At 32.2% G+C, this 5,109-nt stretch overlaps 1 non-coding gene across 1 annotated transcript; it reads right to left on the bottom strand.

Annotated features, from left to right (window-relative positions):
• Positions 1-4,796: 4,796 nt before the first annotated feature.
• On the bottom strand, positions 4,797-4,903 carry LOC121207507 (small nucleolar RNA R71). The gene has a single exon (XR_005902602.1). It is a non-coding gene; the product is annotated as a small nucleolar RNA R71 (small nucleolar RNA).
• Positions 4,904-5,109: the final 206 nt, after the last annotated feature.

The following is a 5,109-nucleotide window of genomic DNA, read 5'->3' as shown; positions in this document are numbered from 1 at the left end:
TTTTTTCCAAACTAGACTCAAATATATTCCTACCATAAAATTTTTAGAATTTATGGTTTAGCCAATAATTACAGTTAATTCTTCAAATTCATCCCTAATCTGTTGCTTGACAGTTTCGACCTTTCTTCACTAAAAATTAATTATCTCTTAGTACAAGATTCAAATGATGTTCCCATTTATTTCTCTTGAAAATAGACTTATTAATAATTTAAAAATATAAATTTTAACCCCTAAGTATTTTTATACAATTTTTAATGATTTTCCAAAATCAGAACAGGGGAACCCGAAATCATTCTGACCTTGTCTCATAAAAATTCAAATATCTCATAAAATTAAATTCTTTTGCTTACAACGTTTTTTCTATGTAAAACTAGACTTAATAGGATTTAATTTCATTTTTTATTCAACCTCCAATTTGATTTCCAAAATTTATGGTGATTTTTCAAAGTTATATTACTGCTGCTCTCCAAAACTATTTTAATGCTAATTTTAGTCTTCCATGATTCCCTTGTATGAACTTTCATTAACATACCATTATAGACCACATCACACAATGACACTGTCATAGGTATATGAGTAATTAATATACTTGCAACCCATTAGCTAATATAAGCCAATTTATATGACTACATACCAAATCAAATCTTTATTCATTATAAGCCAATACATTTGGCCATATCATAATGACACATACACAAAATCACTAAGTCCCTATACATGCCATAAACTTAAGAGGTTTGTATTCATTTTTACCCACGATGATAGTTTCATAGTATGATGGCATCTCCGATGGTCTCCAACCCGAGCTAGTTAAATTAACCTATAAGATATGGGAAAGGAAGTATGGGGTAAGCTATATAATATAGCTTAGTAAGTGCATATGAAAATAATAAACAACTATTAACATTCATTTACTTTATCCATCCATAGGACTACTATAATTTCAATTGGCATTAGATTTTAAGATTTCAACTTATTCATTCGTAATGTACTCGTTTAACTTCTGCACACCATTTACATGTCTTGGCATTAGCCTAGCCACTATAGTCTTCCCATTATAACATATCACATTAACTAACAAGTTATTTCCATCCTCTTAATCACATGCACATTTTTTGTGAGTAATCATAATTTCAACATATAGTTACAACCACCTTTCACTTGTCTAAGTTCGTATCTTACTATATTCTCATAATATCTTTATTCAGCAATTATACCTATCTTTGCTTTCCTCATATCCAAAGAGACACAATATAAATAAATGAACTGTAAAATATTACAAATCAATTAGGCTCCTAAGCCTATCACATGATCATTCTCAAATCTTATCATGCATCCATTCATCATAAATATAGATCATTTGTCACAGGTTATCAATATTTCACAAGTATAACTTGTTCATATACATTCTCACCAAGAATTCACCATATACCAAACTCACTTCACATGAGTTCTATGTATATACCTATACCACTCGAAAAGTGTAACATACATTCTCATTCTTAACATACCCATTGAAATACAATTCAAGCACATAATCATATTAGATCACATCTCAGTTCGGCCCAATAGCCTAACACGTAATCATCGTTTATATTTATCATATATCCAACATCACAAGTATGTGCACTATCCATCACAATGGGTAATAAACAATTATTTCCATAATAATCATGAATTTACAATTATAGGCTTACGTACATGCCTGTTTACTCATAGTAATTTCATTCTCATACTCATCTTTGATTTACCCGTTGAACCACATTGGAATACTAAGGATGCTCATGGATCTTATGCCATATCCCGGATATGGTCTTACATGAAATATCATATCGACGCCATGTCCCTGACATGGTCTTATACGAAATCACATACTGATGCCATATCCCAGATATGGTCTTATTCGGAATCTCGGCAGCCTTAATATCATGACATTTGTATTTTACCCTTGAGGTTAAATCAAGATTCCTCATTTCTCGAAACTTTGTCAAAATCGTCATTAATAAATTTCATAAAAACAAATGTATACAATTCATGCAATATCAAAATATTAAATATATAACATAAGGTTGCATTATTTACGCATGAACTTACCTTGACACCAAAATGGCAAAAGGGACCTAACCATCAATTTCTCGTTTTTCCCCTGTTCTAGGTCTGAACCTCATTTTCTTTGATCTTTAATGTCACATTTAGTCTATTTATTAGTCATATTAGTCAATGTGATCCAAAAATCATACTATGGCAAAATTATGTTTTTGCCCCTAGGCTCATAAAATGATTTTTATTCAATTTCTTTGCACTTTAAGCCTAGCCGAATCATTTTCATAACTATAGTAGCCCACAATTTCCACTAAATCACACTTTTATGACAAATTTTATAACTTTTACAAATTAGTCATTTTTAGCGTTTTCACTGAAAACTTCATAGTAAAAGTCGTTTAACACACAACAAACATTCATATTCCTCCCTTAAACATCAAAATACACACATGAAACACATGGGTAAATTTTTAAACATCATCCCTAGCTCAAATAAATGGTAGAAATAGATAGATCTTGTTACGGGGATTGCAAAAACGTAAAAATCATTAAAAAAAGGGGCTAGAACAGACTTACAATCGAGCTTGGAAGCTTGAAAAACCCTATCCATGGTTTCTCCATGCAAGTTTTAGCCAAGAGGTTGAAGATGGACAAATATTGGCTTTTAATTTTATTTTTAATTCATTTTAATAACTAAATGACCAAAATGCCCTTAATGAAAAACTTTGGAAACACTTAACCAATGGTCTAATTACCATATAAGGACCTACAATTTAAAATTTCATAACAATTGGACACCTCTAGCATGTAGAACTCAACTTTTGCACTTTTTACGATTTAGTCCTTCTGACTAAATTGGGTGCCCAAACGTCAAAATTTTCGAAAAAAATTTTCACGAAATCATTTCGTGAAATCGTAAACCATAAAATATAATAAAAATAATTTTTTTTACGTTAGATTTTTGGTCTCGAAACCATTTTTTTGACTAGACCTTAAATCGGGATGTTACACTTAGCATTTTCCATTTCCCACGCCTAGCATCATCTCTTCAAAGAGATTTTTGCAATTAAATCCTCTTAAAAAGCCTTGGTCGACCACCTTGGACAGCCATCAGCAAAAGAGCAAAGTGAAGAAGCGAATGAGCCTCGTTAGTCAGAGTCTTGGGTGGCAGCCACTATGACTTAGGTTTAATCTTTCTTTTCTTTAATTTAATCTAAAAATGTTTGCTATGTGTTCTTTGTTCTTGTTTACAAAAATTTTAGCTTAATTTTATTTAAGCTAGGATGATTTCTTTGATTAAATAATATTTATTTGATTCATGCTTATAATGTTTGTGCCTCAATCGATCATGTTTTCAATTAAAATCAAGTTTGTATTTCGTTCATACGTGATTGAAATGCACCTAAATTAGCTGAGTGATCCTAACCAGACGACGGTTAGTGGACACATAATTGAAATGTGCATGCTCAACTTAGATCCTAACCCGATTAAATTGCAGGTTGCATAACAACTCTAACCAAGCTCTATTATTTGCATAGTTTTTAGATTTGTGTGATTAAACTGTTTCAAACCTAACAAGTCCCTATTACCTCACACGAATACTAAGAAACCCTTAGTAAATAAGGATCAATAAAATGCGTATTTACTAAGTAAAGGATTCCGAAAGGACCTAATCTGGTTTCCAAACTCATGAAAGATCGAGTTGCCATGAATTGTTTTTCTGAATGTTATTAAGCGTGCTGATAATAAGTTGAGTTTAATTAAAGTAATTGTCCTAGTTTATTTATAATGTTGCAAATTGTGTTTAATTTTGCTAAAATCGATTTCAGACATATAGTTTTCATACTTAGGATACTTTGCATTGGGGATCAGTGCATTTAGTTTAATATATTTTAATCATCACTTATCAACTATATTGTATTTTTATTTACCAAATTAATAATTTAATTTTACAAATTAGGTGACTTAGCACAAATACAATCCTTGTAGAGACGATAACTCGATACTTTCTTATTACTTGATAACCATTGTGTACACTTGCCCAAACCTATGCGTTACAAGTTTTTGGCACCGTTGCCGGGGATTGTTAACTATTGCCATAGTTATTTTTTTGTGTGTGAAATTATTTACTTCCAATTTGGTTTATTTCTAACATTACCAACTTATTCTTTTTAATTTTGTGGTTTTTTTTCCAGGTGTTTATGAGCATAGCTTGGATTATTGATTTACTCCCTGTAGACCCTGAAATTGAGTGAACTTTCAGACAAAGAAGACATGAACGAATACCTCAAAGACAAGTTGAGATGGACCTTGGAAATTAGAATCAAGACCAAGGTAATGAAGCTGATCATGTATGAAATCCCATCCTCATTTTATATGATAGGGATCGATACATCAGACAATATGCTATGCCACTTTTCAGTGAGTTAAATCCAGGAATGAGAAGGCCAGATATTGAGGCAACCAAATTTGAATTGAAACCAGTGATGTTTCAAATGCTCCAAATGGTGGGCTAATTCAGTGTTATGCCCACAGAAGATCCACATCTCCACCTTCGATTGTTTATGGAGGTGAGTGGTTCATTCAAGATAGCTGATGTGACTGAAGATGCACTGAGGTTGAAGTTGTTTCCATACTCGTTGTGAGATTGAGCATGAGCATGGCTCAATTCATTGCCACCAATTTCCATATCTACATGGCAAGAATTAGCAAAGAGACTTTTGGTTAAGTATTTCTGGCCTAGCAAAAACGCTAAGTTGAGAAATGAAATCACAACTTTCCAACAATTGGATGACGAGTCTTTGTATGATGCTTGGGAGCGATTCAAGTTTTTACTTTGTAAGTGTCCTCATCATGGGATTCCTCATTGTATCTAGTTGGAGACATTCTATAATGGTTTCAATGCACATAAAAGATTGATGGTAGATGCTTCTGTGAATGGTGCAATTTTGTCTAAGTCTTATAATGAGGTTTATGAGATCATCGAGAGCATTGCGAGTAATAACTATCAATGGCCAGAAAATCGAACAACTTCAGGAAGACGTGTAGTCGGAGTTCATGAAGTTG

The sequence above is a fragment of the Gossypium hirsutum genome, chromosome A01, assembly GCF_007990345.1.
Source record: "Gossypium hirsutum isolate 1008001.06 chromosome A01, Gossypium_hirsutum_v2.1, whole genome shotgun sequence".
Lineage (NCBI taxonomy): Eukaryota > Viridiplantae > Streptophyta > Magnoliopsida > Malvales > Malvaceae > Gossypium > Gossypium hirsutum.
The sequence above is the reverse complement of the archived record's forward strand: the minus strand, read 5'-3'. Positions and strand labels throughout refer to the sequence as shown.